This window comes from Phaenicophaeus curvirostris, chromosome 3, assembly GCF_032191515.1.
Source record: "Phaenicophaeus curvirostris isolate KB17595 chromosome 3, BPBGC_Pcur_1.0, whole genome shotgun sequence".
Classification (NCBI taxonomy): Eukaryota; Metazoa; Chordata; class Aves; order Cuculiformes; family Cuculidae; genus Phaenicophaeus; species Phaenicophaeus curvirostris.
Window position 1 is genome coordinate 96,107,374 of NC_091394.1, and position 19,276 is coordinate 96,126,649.

Here is a 19,276-nt window from a genome sequence, read left to right on the forward strand (position 1 = left end):
TTAAAATTTCCCACATTCCCTGAAATGCCTTGGCTTGCAGCTCGCTCTGGAAAGCACCAGCAATTACAGAAAACCCAGAAACCAAGCAAATAATGTTAGATATATGAAAAGACTTATTGTTTACACTGAGACTTTTTACTAAAAATGCTAATTCAAACAGAAAATGGCTATACACTGGAGAAACTGGTAGTTTTTATAACAGATGGGTTAACGCTTTGACCTTGGACATGCAGTGAAATGAGTGCATAGCAATTTACTTCAGGGAAAGCAACAAGACTCCTGTAAAAGGACTAACAAAAGCATGTAACCTTATACCACATTCTTGTGTTCCTTTGATTATTTTTTATAAGAACGTGAAGATGTTTTCACATCAAATACTTCTGAATGTGAGAAATCAAGATATGCTTTCAGATATTTTCAAACAAGTTTTCACAGTATGATGTCCATGGATAAAAAGTTATTACTGTTTAATGGTAATTGAAGTATCCAGCAAACAAGCATAGTTTAAAAAAAAGTAAATTGTGTAGTTAAAAATCTTATAAATAAAACCACAGACAAAATATAGATATTCGAGATTAAATAGAGAGAAGAAGTTTTTTTCCTGAGGGAAAACACTCTGACATTTGTCCTTGGTCTTTTTTCTACTGTACTTGAAAGTGATTGTGGTTAGAACAGCTAAAGCCTTGTCATCCATAAGGAACTTCAATAGTGCTTATTAATTTTATAACCTACTATTTCTTTTAGTGTATGAAAATAAAATATTTCCTAAAAGAGCTTTAATAGTCTGTGTGACTGTTTAAAAAGTATGGAATTACTTCAGAAGAAAATATTTACCTTCCTTACCTTTATCTCTACCAAACGTTTACCGCTTCATAGTAATTATTTATTTCCCATTATTTGGTTGTTTAATGACCTTTTCACCATCAATACATTCATCATCTACAATCTGTAGCAAGTTAAAGGAATGATCCTAGTCTTAAAGAAAGGGGAACTGAGGTAAAGAAAATTTAAGTGTCTTTCATGACATTTAGGAATTACATCAGCTCTCTATGGTTCTCACCCTCTGTTTAAACTGCAAATCTAACCTTCAAGTTGGAGCTGGATTTGACCGTTTAGGTGAATCTCCTCATCTGCTGTTAATGTACTTTTAATGGGCACAAATCTAATGCATATATTTAAGAAACCATAGAATAGATTATTACCACATTCAACACATCTAAAAAATCAATAAATATCATAGGAAAACTGACTATTTCAGGTTTTACAATGTATTACTTCAGATTTCACAGGGAAATATCCTTACACATTCATCATCCAAACAATGTGCCTTGAGCATATTACTGAATATACAATAAAAAAAGAGCAATGTTTTATATTTCTTTCAAGTGAAATAAATAAATAAATAAAATTGTTTGCTCTGCAAATAAAAAGATCCACCCTTGGGGATACAGTGTGGTTTTCACATAATTATGGCATTAGCTTGAAGGCAAAATGCTCAAACGTGGAAGATTTCGCCTCACATGAGTTGTTTTACAGCACAAACACAGTTTCAAAGAGGTCCAGCCAACCATGTGATCTGAGACTTAATTACTGAAACAGCAATGAAGTCCCAACTACTCAATTAAATATCTGTTTTCTGTGGCCCAAAGAGAGCTTCCATCTAAATTCGAAGGAGTCTGCATAGGCATTTCTGAAACAGCAGTGGATGTATATACCTTTAAGGAAAGAGAAGGTATCGTGGGAATACAGTGTAGTAAGTAATAGCTCTTAACAGGGTGGAACTAAGACATTAACTGTTAATTCCAATTTTGTGTTACACCGCAGAGACCCAGATGCTAAATCATATGGGAAGACATATGTTTTCTCTGAGGAATTTGGTCTGCTCTCTAAAAGAAATAAACTCTGTTTTCTAACACTGTATTAAAGATGCTAATGTATCTTGCACAACAATGTGAAGTCATCTGCTTTGGAAAGAATCTCACCACGTACTTTCTTGTTTCCCAACACTGTTATTCAGTTCTTCATAATTGGCTTGATTTATTGTTTGTTACTAAAGATTTTTCCATCAAAAACCTCCAGACTCCACTGGAGGTAAGTGCTATCTAACTGATTGATTTGAGGATATTAAATTAAAGTAAGGAGAATATACCGAAGCCCAAATTAACTTTTCTATACTTGTCTAGTGGTTGACATGTGGAACTTCAGTTCTTCAGATGGGTCTCCAAGAGTGGAACTGTATTGAAATAGTTCCTTATAGACAAAAGGTGTTATTGAACAACAAAAGTGGAGCTAGGATTAGACAGTTTCTCCTCACAGCCCATTTTGAGATTCACCCGCTCTTAGTTCTGACAAACCCTTTTTTCCTTATTTCCATAGACGTTCAAAATTAGATGATGCTGCTTTGTTTGGTGCATCCAGGGCATTGTACCCTTCAAATCCACATTACGTGCACATACATAATAATAAGCCAAAACATGAGAAATAAAATTAACTGGTTCTTGAGAGAGTGCTGTATATCCCATCTTTCCCAGTCATTGATGACAGCCACAAAGAGCTGTGAAGTCTGTGTTGGTGTATAGCTAAGAGGACTGTACCAACTCAAAAATACTTTTTAGGCTCTATGACTATAGGTTATTTCACCCACTAGAAATTGTGCTGACTTCATACATGAGTAGATGAGAATAGAACTGGGAATCCAGTCTTATTCAGAGAACCATTCATCAAAATTTCCATGACCAACTGAACTTGTCTTAGAGTATGTTTGCAGTGTAAGGCTGTTGTTCAGGATCTTAGCATTGATACGTTTCACACCTGTTTCAGGATGGCTTGTAGGTAAGCAGCAGTTTCCCACTTGCTCTAATTTTCATGCAAGGAAAGCCAAAAAAAGTAAAGCGTAGGAAAGCCTCTGAATATGGTAAAATATTTTGCAAGCAGCATGTCTTACAGCCCAGCATTGGCTGTTACAGTGGCTGGTTGGCAGTGGGAGGAGAAATGCAAGAAACATGGAATAGAGGGCCAGCTTTACCAAAGATTTCTGTGTGAGTTTGAGGAATTTGAATTTTATCAGATAGAGACAACTGCATGAATACAGGTCCCATCTTGTCCTGTACTTTTCTGGCAAATTCTTCAGGCTGGCATTTCTGTTTTACTGTGAGCTTGTGCTGGTCCTGAACTGTGGGCTGGATGCAATGGCCATACATAGTATGTGGCATGGCTCTGAAGTCAGTTCTGTTATTGCATGTATCCCCTTCAGAAGTTTGATGAACTTTTGTTGTAAGGCAGAAGATACTGTTAAAATGTTTATCTTATCTGCTTCAAGTGATGTACAAATTAGTCTGAGCAATTTGTCAAAGTTTCCCATCTATATGATGGAGAGAGATAGATAGCCAAAGAAGTTTTTCAGAAAAGAGGCAGGCAAAGAAGGTTATTAGAGTTTTATTAGTAGTGGTGGGAGCATTTTGGGAAAGAAGGGGAGTATATTTGGAGAAATGATCTTTTTCCCTCTTTTTCCCTGAGCTGTGTATAGTTTTCTCCATCTATGCTCAAATACAGCAGTTGGATCCACACAGAGGTTTATTTAGCTGGTGACTAAATTAAGCAGTTATATTTTAGAGGTGGAAGGGAAATATGTAGTGGATAATTGGGTCCTTTAAGAGTCAAACTTTTTATCCTAATAATCATCTTATATTTTGAATAATCTAGAGATCCAGGGATAGGACTAAGTATATTAACACAGTAACAATGTGGACCTGTTTCTTTCTCTTGCATTTCAGTTTCAGAAGTTTACTGAGGTACAACCATACAGACATCCTCTCAAAGCTTTCAGCAAGAGAGATGTGAGATTGGATAGTGTCATGGGGCATCTCAAACCTTTCAACTGCAAATTGATTATTTCTGCCTGCTGGGTAGAATGACATGGGTTTGAGTACTTATGTGACCTTGGGTACAGATACCTTCAGCAATACCCCACCCCACACCTAATTTTAAATTAATACTGAATTGAAGAGAGACTGTGTTGAAGCAAGAAAGTCTTCATGCATGTGTCTCTTGGACAATGTCATTGGCTTACTGAACTCTCTTTCAGGCTCACAGAAAGAACGCATTGCTCAGGACTATTTATTTAATTGTGAAGTTCCCATCATATGACATTAAACTGCTGAAAGCATCACTGGAAATTCCTATACATATGTGTCTCCATTACAAGCAGTTCTCAGAACTGTTTTCTGCTTCTCCATCTCATGGTTAAAAATCTTTTTGACAAATCTGTCAGTCTCAGTCTTGTCAGAGGGATCAGTCCTGGAGCCATATTTAGTGCAAAGCAGGAGGGAGGGGAAGAAAATATCTTTTCTCACTTACTGTAAGATATTGTGGAATGTGAGGATATATGGGGGACAGGGGGAGTGGGGTGTTGATAGGTGTCAGAGGACTGCAGTGCCATAGAACAAACTTCACAAGGATCCAGAGGATCATTCAGTCAGTCCCTCACAGGGTCAGCCAGAAACACATCTTTCTGACACAGGTTAATCACTGTTTGCTACTCTTGAAATCACCCAAGGATAGGGGCAGTCATTACACTCCTGAGGGTAGACCATGTCTTCCAGAGTCTCACTATCCTTTCTATCGTAAAGTTTCTGGAATGTAAAATCAGGTGCAAAAGTCCCTTCCTGGAAAATGTGTGCATTGTTTTCTACCTAGAGTGGAAAATGAATAGTTTACTCTCTTTCCCTCTATGGTATTTTTTGCAAATTTGAAGACTCTTTAACTATCTTTGACTAATTACAAAGCCCAGATTATTAATGAATTTTTAATTCTAGAAAGACCTTTGATTTTTACTCCGCTAAGCACACACAGAGCTAGTCCGTGATACTCTGTAATCCTACTGTGGGTACATTCATCCTTCCTGAGATAGTCTTTTCTACTTTCTTACAACCATTTTTCACACCTCAATTTGCCATGGCAGAACACAGTGGGGGGTCTGTGAATGCTTTTTCACTTACGACAAAATGCTTGGCTTGTCCCTTTTATGGTTTACTTACAGATCTGAGCTCCAAACACAGTCCTGCCCATCAGTTCTTCTGTACTCAGCAGAAATTACTGATTCTCTTGCATAGTCAGTGTCTGGACCCAGATGTGAACCCTGACTTCATTCAAGTGAGATAGAAGCTTGAAGATAGTGTTTAGGTATTCTCAGTGAGAAACATTGGAAGTAAGTAATGATTTAATCTCTTTTTCATTGAATCACAGAATAGTTTGGGTTGGAACTGACCTTAAAGATCATCTAGTTCCAACTCCCATGCCATGGGCAGGGACACTTCCCCACTGGACTGTGCTGCCCAAGGCCACAGCTTCTCTGGACAAACTGTTCCAGTGCCTCACCACTCCCATGGGGAAGAAATTTTTCCTCATGTCTAGTCTAACTCTGCTCCTCTCCAGTTTGTACCCATTCCACCTCATCGTATCACTACAAGACTTTGTAAAAAGTCCCTCTCCAGCTTCCTTGTAGGCCCCTTTCATGTACTGGAAGGTTGCTATAAGGTCTCCTCAGAGCCTTCTCTTCTCCAGGCTGAACAAATCTAACTCTCTCAACCCACCCTTATACAGGAGGTACTCCAGCCCTCTGATCATCTTTGTAGCCTCCTCTGGACCCATTCTAACAGTTCCATCTCCTTCTTATGTTGAGGATTCCAGAACTAGACACAATAGTTCACATGAGGTCTCACAAGAGCGAAATAGAGGGGCAGAATCACCTTCCTCAATCTGCTGGCCACGCTTCTTTTGATGCAGCCCAAGGTACTGTTGGTTTTCTGGGCTGTGAGTGAACACTGCTGGCTCATGTTGAGCTTCTCATCGACCAGCATCCCCACGTCCTTCTGTGCAGGGCAGCTCTCAATCATGTTATTCCCCATCGCGTACTGAAATCGGTGATTGCTCTGATATGTGCTGCTTTATCACACAGGTTGAAGATACAGAGAGCTTCTACATCTTGATGCAATCTGTGCCACCAGGAAGATATTTGCAGCCAGTCTGCTCTTAGGATTGTTGTGGCTACTATCTTCTTGTCCAAAGAAAGTGGAGAGGATGAAAGGAGATGGTTACTTGGATATAGTCTCCTTGTTATTTTTTAGAATTGATTAAAATATCGTACTGTTCACAGACCTGACAGTTTTTTTTGTCATTGTTTTTAAACAATCTTTGATGGAGGCATCTTTCTGTTTTGTCCTGTTGAAGCTAATTTTTTCACCGTTATGACACTTGAAACTTTCAGTCTGATCAAATGTTCATTCTATTTTTTTTTAAATTATCTGATGATAAATATTATGCATTAATTTTCTCTTTAGACATAGTCATGGAACCTGGGAATACCAGTGCACTTAGTGATCCAATTTTATATACTGATATGCATTATACAAATCTTTTCCTGTAAGAAACTAAACACTCACAATTTTCTTGGTAGAAATAAATGTAAATAAATAATGGAATGGAAGATTTTCAAGTCCTGTAAGGATACAAGTGTTTGGTTTGGTTGGTTGTTGTTTGGATGTGGGTTTTTTTGCATTGAATTGAGTTGCCATTCAGAATTAAACTCAACTAGAGGTTAAGAAAAGGACAGCCAGGTGTCCTTTATGATGAATAAAGTTACAAGAAGTAATAAATAAAACATGGCATCACTAACCACTAGAGACATCTGGGGCTTTTATCTGCACTGTAATGAAAGACTCAACTAGCGAACATATGTGATATTTGAAAAAGTGACCTTTGCTAAGCAACAGGATTTTTGTTCTTCTTCTTCTGGAAAAAAAAAAAAAAGAATGCCGTATGGAATCCTACAATGTTTGTGGTCTTATTAAAGCTTTTTTTCTGGTTTTGTTTTTTTTTTCTTATAATCGATAGTGATGAAATAAATAAGAGTGGCAGCCCCAGGGACTGATGTCTCTGTTTGCCTTCATTGCCATTAAAATACCTCCATTTCACTGGAAACACTGACATGCTTTAGCTGTGTCCTGCAGGACTTTCCTCCAGTGAAAAGAGACTCGCTCAATCTACATTGTTTGTAGTTTTCTGTCTCCCTGAAGAAAGCCCCAGCCCTAACACCAACAGGGTATTTTGATGAATGTCCACTCATACTTGGATTAAATCCACCAAGTGCATTTTATTTAGTGGAGCCAGCAGATATATAATGAAGTTTGAATACCAGCAAACCAAGACAAAAGAGAAGAGATGACTTAGACTTGGAAAGTTATATAACTCATCAATAGCCCCTTAGTACCAGCTAGGGCCACAATCTACCAGTTGTCCTCACTACAAAATGACTTTAGCAGAATAAGAACATTGTGTGTTGAAGATGAGGGACAATAAAGAGTGGCAGCAGCATACTAGAAAGCAGTAACAGTTAATGGAAATACCTTTAACCTATCACTAGGTGCTGAAAGTTATGGGTTACCAATTGTTAAGGCTCTACTCTGTACACTGTCGGCTGTGTCCCAAGAAACCAATGAAGTTGTCCAATACTGCTGCAGAGATTTCCACAGGATTTAAAAAAACCCATAATCTTGAAGTTTATTAAAGATGGGAAATGGTGTTTCAGGATGAGTTCTGAGGACTGACAATTATCTCTTTTGTCCAAAAGGCGTATTTTCAAAGTACCAATGAATGCTGTAACCAAAACTAGTAGACTCTCTATCTTCATATCCATTCAGGTTGCCTTGGTGTGCTTATCTGCACTGCTTGTTTAAGGGAAATCTTGCAGTGAGAAATTATGTGAAGGTCTCTCATTTTGGAGCTTTCTCTGCTGCTTTTGCATCTGTTGTCACATTCTGTAATGATCTTGGTGATTGTTTCTACCTTACCCTATCTTTTCTTTGCCAGGCCTTTGTCCTCCATGAAAAGTGTAGCTCTTGAGGATACACGGTTTCATTTCCCTTCTTTCTTTTCATATCAGCTGTGAAATAGTACAAAATGTCAACAGTACATCAAGGTATTGATGTAAATACATCCATAGTCAATCAACAACTCCTTGAAGTAAATGGGACAGTTTATTTTGTTTAAGTTATCTATGACTCTGCAGACTCTGGGATTCTTTCCTTGGTTTGGGGATCTTGGACTAGATGACGATGAAGATGACAAGTCTAGAGTGACAAGTTCACCCTACAATAACTCTTCTGATTCAATTAATCATCCAGCACCTTAGAAGTCTCGAGGTTTATGTCTCAGTCTTCATCTTTTTTCTCCCTAGAGGGTGCCTTCTTTTCCTCATAAATCTCTAGTTCTCTTAAAGGAGGCGTGATACTGACCTCAGGCAACAATGATTACCTAAATATATATGCCTCTACCCTGCAATAGAAATATGACAAATGAGTATCTGTTGAAATCATAACCCCAGCCTCCCCTGAGATATACCAGCTTTCTTAATGAGAGAAACAATAAGCATTGTAGTCCTGGGAGAGTTGAAGATAAACGACTGTCTGCTGCTAATATTTTGATGTATAGGACAAATATGGTGTTTCTATTGAGAGTTTATATAAAGCCAGCTGAAACCCATAGGCTGTGTTCTTAAAGGATAAATCCACTTGATTTCACTAGTAGAGAAAAGCAGAAATATGTTTTCAAATCACTACTTTCCCCAAGCCCAAGAATGACATTTTTTTCTTCTTTTTCTTTTTTCTTGTCTTTTTTTTTTCCTTTTCCCCCCTATCTATTTTCTTTAAATAAAGGACTACCTAATGAGTGAAACAATACTTGGAAAGTCAGGCTATATTCACAGCTTTCTCTTAAACAGTCTGTTTGACAGTCAAATACAAAGGCTCTGAAGGCTACGGACATTCTTTAAGGTGAAGATAATAATACAGTAGGGAGAAAAAAAAGACATATGAGACATATTCTAATGGATCTCCGGGATAGAATTACAGTAATATTTCCCAGTGTTTCCAGTAATATTGCCATTTTTTCCTTTAGCTTTCAGACTGTATTGTCATACCCTGTGATGTAATATCATTATACCATACAGTGATTGTACATCATACTTACTGTAATTAACCAAGACAACTCATTCTGATAGAAAGTTTCTTTGTGGCTAGGATACTGTCAAAAAAAAGAGGATTCTTATCTTGAACAGATCATCATGACATTAATGATACACTTCTCTCATGATTTAACCCCAGCCAGCAAGTGAAGAGCTGTTTACTCGCTCCCTCCTGGTGGGACGGGGACAGAATTAGGAGGGTAAAAGTGACAGAATTCATGGGCTGAGAGCAAGACATTTTAATTGGTAAAGGGAGAGCTACACACTCAAGCATGGAAAAATAAAGAATCAGTTCACTACTTCCCATAAGCATTGAGGTGTTAAGCCATCTCCAGGAAAGCAAGGTTCCATCACGTCTAATGGTTGCTTGGGAACACCAAAAGCCATAATTCTGAATGTCTCCCCTTTTTCCTTCCCGTAGTTTTTTACTGCTGAGCATAATGTTGTACGGTATAGAATCCCTCTAGTCAGTTGGGGTCAGCTGTCCCACCTGTATCTCCTCCCAGTTTCTTGTGCACCCCCAGCTGACTCACTGCCTGTGAGAAGCAGAAGACACCTTGGCTCTATATAAGCACTGCTGAGCAGTAGCTAAAACGTCCCTGTATTATCCACACTGTTTTCAGCACAAATCCAAAACATTTCCCCATACAAGCTACTATTGAAAAAATTAACTCCATCCCAGTCAAAATTAGCACAACTTCAAAATCTGACCTACTTTTCATTGTAATCCCTCCAAAGATGTATGCTGAGTCACTCCGGTTCACAACATGCAGACTTTATCTGGCACCATCTAAACGTATGCAACCAAGGATAACCAGGAAAATCATTAGGATGCCTGGCAAGGAGGCAGACATTGGAAAAAAATTATGAAGAAAAGTCCATCCAACCCTAAACAAAACTAGACCCTGTAGATCAGTAAGCCAATGGAGGCTGAGATAGTAATCCAGGGTGCTATTTTTTCTGCTTGCCTCTCTCTTACAAATCTTCCATGCACATACACTGGTGGGCACTGTTGGACGCACAATATTAGGTGGAGATTTCTCTGTCTCAATGTAATTGTTCTTATACTCTTGTCTTTACGTTCACATGGGGCTTCCTCTATGTCTTTTACTTTCCCACCTCAAAGATAAGCAGACATTTAAAAAAGTTTCTGAGTACCAAAAATGACAATTTTTCTAAGCAAAGATTTAATTGGGACTTAGTTCATCCCTGGTATCTGAGTTCCTCCTAGGTACCTAATGTGATTGATTAGGAAATAGTGAACATATCTTCTACAAAGGACAATTCCTTATCTCCTGTCTGCCTTTTGAACCTGCTGATTTGGACTAAAAGGAAAGGCTACAAGAAGGCTGGGGAGGGACTACTTACAAAGGCTTGAAGCGACAACACCAGGGGCAATGGCTATAAACTGGAAAGGGGCAGATTTAGACTAGACATAAGGAAAGACTTCTTCACAATGAGTGGTGAGGCACTTGAACAGGTTGCCCAAGGAAGCTTTGGATGGCCCCTCTCTGGAAGAGTTCAAGGCCAGGTTGGATGGGGCCTTGAGCAGCTTGATCTAGTGGGAGGTGTCCCTGCCCATGGCAGGGAGGGCAGAACTAGATGATCTTTAAGGTCCCTTCCAACCCTAACTATTCTATGATTCTATGATTGTGCAACATCAGCTGTCAACTGTAGAAGTAGTGTATTTGCCTTATAAAAATCAGTATGTTTTTTTCTATGAAGTGCTACATCTCATGGTGAACACAGCTGATATGTCTTCTTACCATCAAAAATATACTGAAAGCATGTGGATACTGGGAACAACGTGTCTGGATTACAATATATGAATCTTCAAACATCTTCTTACCAATCCACAGCCTTTTGTGTTTTCTGTTTATTACTCATATCTTTGATATATCTTTTTGACCTAAAAAACAAGTCAAAGGGCTTCGGTGCTAGAAAGCAGTGCTTACGAACAAGGATTGAAGAGATTGTCTCTGCCCAGCTTATGGAAGATTTGACCACTTTTCTGTTGTCTTTAGGGAACAGAAGCATGACAATAAAACTACCATCAGACTAGGCATACTGCTGGCAGCTGAAGCAGTCCAGCTTTCATTAGGATTTTTTTAAGTAAAGGAATATAGCCTCTGTAATAATTTAACATGTTGGATTAGCTATTTTCAGAGACTTTAAAATCCAGGTTAGTATCAGTGAGAGCACACCGGGACACAGCCTGCTGAGAAGCAGCACACCTTTTTTCAAGCCCTGAGAAAACCTACAGGATAAAGAAAGCAAGTTCAGTCTCTTCGTTACACTGCCTGAATTCTCAGAAACAGGAAGCTACAATAAACCAATCACCATGTAGGAGGCATGTCATTTTGGGACCCTGAAACTGGCCTTTCACTGACTGCATTGCATACCCCAGCAAACAGATTTAAAGGGCCAAAGCAAAGGAGAAGAGACATCACATTTTCACAGTAGCGCACAACATTTTTTTCTTGTGAACTGCATATTTAGTGCCTTCCTATCCCATTTCATTTCTCACTCTCCCTCCCCAAATAGTTGATCCTTGGCTCACTTGGGGTCAATTTATCCTGTAGGGTTCTGTCTCCAATGTATGAACTGTATAACATTTTTCTTTCCAGATTTTCTCTCTATGAAGCTCAGAAGTCAAGGTTTGTTAAGCAGCAAAATTGGCAATGACTTTAACAGTTGTGCTCAGTTTTGTGGTAGGTCTCATCTCAGGGATTTTATAAATGTCCATTAAACTCAAAGTAAAAAAATACTAAGAGTAAGAGAAATGTTCTTTACAAAACTTTATTTTATAAAACTACTGCAGCACATTAATTACATATCATGCAAAAAAAAGGTGAGCTTAATCCAGTGATGTTGTTTATAGGGTAAATTAGGTCTTCATTATACACAAGCAATAACTGTGTAGTCAAGGAAGAAAAACTAAAGGACTTTCACCCATACTGCTGAGACTTCTGTGTTTTACTAAATAAATTACCTCTCTTTCTCATAATCTCATGACCCATTCCAGGGGTTTACCTCACCGGCAGACATCCCTACAGACCTGCTGACATACCCCATCTGGTTGCCCTGGTTTATATGTTTTTATGTTATACTTATTGGCTGTGATAGAGACCAAAAAAAGATCATTTTCCCACCCCCAACCTCCTGCCTCCATGTAACATAATTAGGTTTTGGTTGGGGGATATTAACTCTCCAAAGGTGTATGGAAATGTTTTCTCTGACTGGTCATCTGGGAGATTTTATTGCCATGATTACCATCTTGCTTTTCTATTCTTAGCTCCATTTCTGGATTTTAATGCCTGACATATCTCAAGAGGTTTTTCACAGACAGAAGTAATTTTCTGGAGAGCAATGTGAAAGTCTCCATTTGATACAAAGTATGAACAGGGAGCATAGCCAAGCGAATAACAAATCAGGCTATGAATCAAAGATTGTTAAAACAAAAACATTATTATTAACTGAAGGGACTTTGAGTTCTTGAGGGCAGTCTATATCTTGTAATGCCACTGCTTAGTGCAGGGGAAGCAAAAATGTAAAAATAACACTGATTTTTGAGAACTGTTTTTAATAGTGTGTGGGAGGGATCACTGAGAGAATGACAGTAGTGTATTTCTCAGTTCTTCTCTAACATGATTTGGCCATCCAGTTATACAAAGATTTATTGGGAGACTGACCACAGTCACAAAGTCCTTTAGTATCAGCATGGCCTGAGTCTAAACCAAACAATCCACAAATCAGTGGCAAGACTTTATTCCTGATCAAGTCAGGAATTACTGGTATCAGAAGCCGGTATCAGAATTGCTTCTCTTGGCCACATGCAGTGAGAAAGGTTTGCTCCCAAAAAGAGCATCTGTGTTCTCTACTGGTCACATCAAATCAGTAATTATACTACTATAAGCTTGGGAATAAACTGTTGGAGAGTATGAAGAGGAATAACATTTCAGTGCTGTGGACAGAGTAGTTGAAGGGAGAAAAATTGAGTCTTGAATAACTTCTCTAGAGAGATGAATTTTCAAAACTTACAAAATCTCCTCAGCCCAAGTCTCACTGAGTCGTCTTTCAAACTCTTTTCTTTTCCCTTTGTCCCCCCTCTGCATTTTCACCTGTATTTCTTGGAGGCTGGTCACCATCTCCACATTCTCTCTCTGGCACTCCACCAGCTCTTATACACACATGTGGTGCCTTTAAAGCCTGGAATTGAAAACAGGGATCCCGGAAGGTAACTCAGAATCATAGAATCATCACATGGTTTGGGTGGGAAGGGAAATGTATGGGTGGGGGTGGGAAATGTATGATTAAGATCATACATTTCCAACCCCTCTGCCATGGGCAGGGACACCTCCCACTGGATCAGGTTGCTCAAAGCCTCATGCAACCTGACCTTCAACACCTCCAGAGATGGGGCATCCATGACTTCTCTGGGCAACCTATTCCAATCATTCAAGTATTCTGGCTTTTGGGATCAACTCACAGTAATATTTTGCCACAGCTGAGAGAAAAATGTTCCTTCTAATTAAGTTACAAACCTTTCATTTCCCCATACCAGTAAATTTGAGGAAAAAGAGAATGCTCACCAATGAAGCAGGCAATAGCAAACTAGTTTGTAGCCAATGATTCACCAGTTGTGAACAGTAGCAGCATACAGGTACAGTGAGGCATTTCAGAGCTTCAATGCTGTCTTTCAGTCTTTGGAAACTGCCCTTGCCCTTCAGGTTTAGAAGTGCAGCTAGAATAAAGGCAGAAAAGTTTACCTCAGATGAGAAGCCTTTCCCCATGTTTGTACTTCAGCTTCTAACACAAGAGAAATCTTAAAGAAGAATTTTTGCTTGGGGATATTACAAACCTTTTGACGAGTGGTTATTGACAGGCAGGGGAGTATGATACGCTTCACTCATGTTTTAAATCACAGGCAGGCTGATGACAATTGCTGTCATTCTTAGTAAGATCAAGGATGAGGAACTGACCTCTATTCATGTGGTGCCAAACTTGGCCCTGCTTACCCCTGGGACCTAACTCGCCTGGAAGATCCACACCCCCCCCCCAAAGAATTAACAGCAGTTTCCATCCCAACCTCCCTTTTATGCGGCTCCAAATATGGAAAAAAAAACACACAAAAAAACCCCCCACAAACAAAAAAAAACCGAAAAACCCCCTGTGTGTCTTTCCAGATATTGATATCCCAGTTCTCCTGAGCCAATATTCAAATTTGTTCACATAGTCGTAGCTGCCATCTCAGAGTTGTCCCAGTAAGACTTTTCATGTTGTCATTTGCAACTGTATCTCATGAATACTGTTTACTGCAAAGCCCTTTATAACAAAATTTTCTTATTTTGAGTAATACATGAAGCCATTTATAAATCCTTTCATTTCTTCGAGGAATGGAGAGTGACTTTTCTGCAGTCTTTGTGTTGTTCTTGCATTTTCTCCTTTGGAAACTGTAAATATTGTGAGAATCTGGAAGCATTTACAAAGGTTGCCGCCTTCTGCCTTGCCTGGCTACTTCTGTGGAGTATTTTATTTGCTCTTACGTCAAATGCAGGCTCAGAAGTTTAGTAACACTTAAAAGACTAGGAAAGATCAATATGGGATTGGCAAAAGTGGAAGAAACAGCCCTGATGAAACATTATAGCCCACCAGGGAGTGGTTTTCCATTGGAGCATTGTGAAGCGAAACTCAGCCTAGACTCACCCCTTCTAACTGAGGATCTAAATTTTGAACATAGCAACCCCTGGGAAACATAAGCATCTCTAGAGGGTAGTACAGCCTATCCCAAGATTTCATTCCACTAGCTGTAAAAGAAGTTGAAAGTGACTGTACTCCTTTTTAGTCACTTAAAGTAAGATGAGGCAACTCTGGGCTCAGCAGTGAATTAAACTTGCCTGTAAAGAAAACAAGCTCTAAAACCATCTTGTAGATTGAAGAATTGCTGAGTCTGTCATCTGAATGCACAGGACTAGAGGACCCTGACAGGGCTTCCCAGCACTTAGCACTGCATGTCAGTAACACCCCAGTGGAGACATAAGGCAAGGAAAGAAAAGGCAAAGGACAATGGAATCACAGACTTGTCTGATGTTTTTCTACCTGCTGCTGTCAGAAGTGTCGGTCAACACTGCAGGTTTTTGTGTTTTGCTAACTGCCTGTATACCATGCATTACAATAGCTCTTCCAGTATGTCAGTGTGCTCCACGGGGTACTTTTTAATGTTGTTTCTTTATCTAGTGTGACAGTGAGCTGGCTACTAAGCATTTCGAAACTTGAAACATTCAAGGTCAGGTTGGATGTGGCCCTGAGTAATGTGATCTGGTTGAAGATGTCCCTGCTTATTGCAGGGCATTGGACTAGATGGTCTTTAAGGTCCATTCCAACCCAAATAAGTTTATGATCCTATGATAAATCAGTACCACAGACAGACAGACTATTGCAGTAATCACTTGGAATCATAGAATCATAGAATAACCAGGTTGGAAGAGACCAACCGGATCATCGAGTCCAACTATTCCTATCAAACACTAAACCATGCCCCTTAGCACCTCGTCCACCTGTGCCTTAAACACCACCAGGGAAGGTGACTCAACCACATCCCTGGGCAGCCTGTTCCAGTGCCCAATGACCCTTTCTGTGAAATATTTTTTCCTAATGTTCAGCCTAAATCTCCTCTGGCGGAGCTTGAGGCCATTCCATCTTGTCCTGTCCCCTGTCACTTGGGAGAAGAGGCCGGCACCCTCCTCTCTACAACCTCCTTTCAGGTAGTTATAGAGAGCAATGAGGTCTCCCTTCAGCCTCCTCTTCTCCAGGCTAAACAACCCCAGCTCTCTCAGTCGTTCCTCATAAGACTTGTTCTCCAGCCCCTCACCAGCTTTGTTGCTCTTCTCTGGACTCGCTCCAGAGCCTCAACATCCTTCTTGTGGTGAGGGGCCCAGAACTGAACACAGTATTCGAGGAGCGGTCTCACCAGTGCCGAGTACAGAGGGAGAAGAACCTCCCTGGACCTGCTGGTCATGCCATTTCTGATACAAGCCAAGATGCCACTTCTGGGGTCCTTTTCTCAGCAAATGTCTTTCATGATCTCACATACATGAATTACCTCCAACCACCTTCAGCCAGACCAGACAGTCTCCTATGTTTGCCAGCTTGTCCCTATGCGCGCTTCCTTCCTCCTCGAGGGCTGATGTTTTGCAGAGATGTTATTACACACAGCATGAAACCAGCTTATGCAACTATACAACCACATTCAAACTCTGTATAGTGTGTAAGCCATGCCTCAAGCACAGTTCCCACCTATTCCCTCAGAATAGTGCTTAAATAGTTACTTTTTGGGTAAAAATGTGATGACCTTAAGTATGCATCGGCCCAACAGGTTTCTCTTAGGTCCTTTCTTGGGCAAAATTTTTCTTTGCTCTCTCATGCCTGCTTCTTTCTCTTCAAAGAAATTTCTCACGGCTCCTCTGTGACAACTCTGCATATTATCTTGCCCATTTAATTATTCTCAATATAAATCTCTTCTTCGTCTTGTAGCAACGTCTCATATAATGCCCAAGTTTATCCAGTGGATGTCTACTACAAGTTCTTTCATGCATGTCTACAAGCCCTGTAAAAAAGGAGGGGAAAAGAAGGCCTCACCTTTGCGGGTCATAAACTCTTTTTTTTTTTATCCTGGAAAGAAAGAGATCCAGCCCAGGGACCTGTATAGTCTACTGTACTGGTGATATTCCTGAGAGGACAGAGATTATGACAGGCTGTCAAAGGGAGCAAAGCAGCCAGGCAGAAGTTGCAATAAGAGAAAATGGAAGAAATACATTTTCAAAAGTGACTTCAACTGGGGTGTTGAGGAATTTCCTCAGGGATTTCGTGAGGCTCCTTCAATGGACGTGCTTAGAAGAAAAATTCTTCTTAATATGTCGACAAGCTAGATGAGAGGAACTCTACAATTTGTTTGGCATTAAGGTGATGGCAATGATTTCCCACGTCCCTAAGCTCCATTAAATCAATCAAATCCTATAAAAATCTTCAGTGGAAAAAGTTGTTTTTCCAAGATCTGCAATGTCTTAAATGCAAATGGTAATGATCTTATTGGCATAGCCAAAAAGATAGAAATGCATGTTCTCAAGGTGTAGAGCCTGCCATTCAGAATACCCAGTTCTGACTGATTTCAAATAGCAGCTCCTCTGAATTGGAAAGGATGACTCAGTTCCATGTGTTGTGTTTATATTGTGCACGACCATGTAAGTAACTGAAGTCTTAATCCCATCATGCATGTTTCATAGCCTGTCCGAAGAGACCCTCATTGTTGCATAAAGGCTGTTGCAGCTGAAAGGTTGTATACTGGGATAGAGTGAGGTGAAGAGACCTTTGGAAGTCCGGACAGGAGGTGGAGGCAGGACTGGGACCTAGAACACCAGATCATCAATCACATACTCCAACAGTCCTGTGGTTTCACTTTCAGCTTGGAAGCATCATTTTTTCATAAGAAAACAAAGAGAATAGATGGCATTTCTGGGAACATTTACTTTATCAAGGCAAGTTTGCAACATATTTTAAGAAGTCACATTCCCTACACCTCTAAAAGCACCATTCATATTTATATGTGTTTTACTATGTTTTACTTTAGACACCGTGAGAAGTCCAGAGAAAAGAGCAAGGAATGCTTCTTCTCTGATCCTTATAGTGCTATGACATCTAAACGTCAGTGGTGTTACAGCCTAAATAAGGGAAATTAGGGAGGACTTAATTTTAGCCTGGCATCCATCTTCTGTTTGAAAGAGTTAGATCCTGATACCATATAGTAAAAGGTATTTATTTTCAGTAGTGTCTAGTTTTGGTTCTTCAACTATTACCCTTCAGCAGCAAAAGAATGTCACCATTAACTTTTACAAGGGAAGGGAAGGGGAGGGGAGGCAAGAGAAGGGAAGGGGAGAGAAGGGGAGGGAAAGGAAAGGGAGGGGAGGGGACGGGGGAAGGGGGAAAGGGGGAGGGGGGGAGAAAAAGAATCTTTAATGAAATAAGTAGAGTAAGTCTTTTAAATATTCATTTTCCTACACGTTTTCCACATCAGCCTGAAAGGCTAACATGGTGACTTTAGTGACAGGTCTTTATTTAATTTGTACATTTGCCTATAGTTGCTAGCTGAGATTGTTAGGGATTTTGGCATTGGTCATAACTGTTTCACTGGAACAAAGGTTACAAAGCAGCAATAATCTACCTTCTTTCGTAAATGCATCTGATACTCTTAAAATTGACATTCCAGTTATTGGCACTATCCAAGGATCAGGAATCCCTGACTTTTACTGCAAAATTCACCAATTTCTGCCATTGCTATGTGAAAACATCAATTGATTTACCACTCATCATCATACATTCTATTCATCTGCTTTCCATGGCAAGGTGAGGTGGAGTTGGTGCACAGTCCAAAGTAAATGATAAAGTAATACAAAGAAGAAGGCAATTAAACTACCTTATTGCATTCTACTAAGCTGCTCCAGACCAATTATAGCCATATTTCTTTGTGGTCTAATTAGGTTCAACTGAGTTCCACAGTGTGAAAGCCTATAATTAGTGAATACATGAGAAACACACTTCAGATTCCATGTGAGGGATCATTAATATGCTCTGGGCTGCTGCTTTGGAAGAGGCTGCACCTAATTATGTGGGTTAACGCACTTAAACTAAATAGATGAATTGCAACCATTTTCAGTGTTTCAAAGGCTCCTTAGACCGACAGAACTGTAGATTAATAAGTTGTTAGAGAGTGATCTGTTGACCTGCCCCATCATTCTTCACTTTCACTCCACATGCTCTTAGAGGCATGAAATTCTGAAGTGGAGAAATGTGCCAATCATTGGCATTTAAATTTTGCTTTCTCTGGCACTTGCCTAAGAAACTATCAGAACTAGTGAACAGCAAAATACAATGAATCATGGAATCACAGAATGGTTTGTATTGGAGGGGACCTTAAATTTCATCAAGTTCCAACCCCAACTAGGTGGGATACCTCCCACTAGATCAGGCTGCTCAAGCATCCATCCAGTGCTGAATACTTCCAATAACTTCAGCTGATATTGGATCAAAATGTGTCATGCACAGGAGACAACAGGTGCCTTGCTAGCACAAAATAGCTTCGATAAAAGACTAAACTCCTTTCAGCTAGCTGTGACTGTTTAAAAGTCAGGCATATAGTCTAAGGCTATCATTTTGGATACCTCTTTAGCCAACTGAAAGAGTAAGCCATGTAGACTAGGCAAG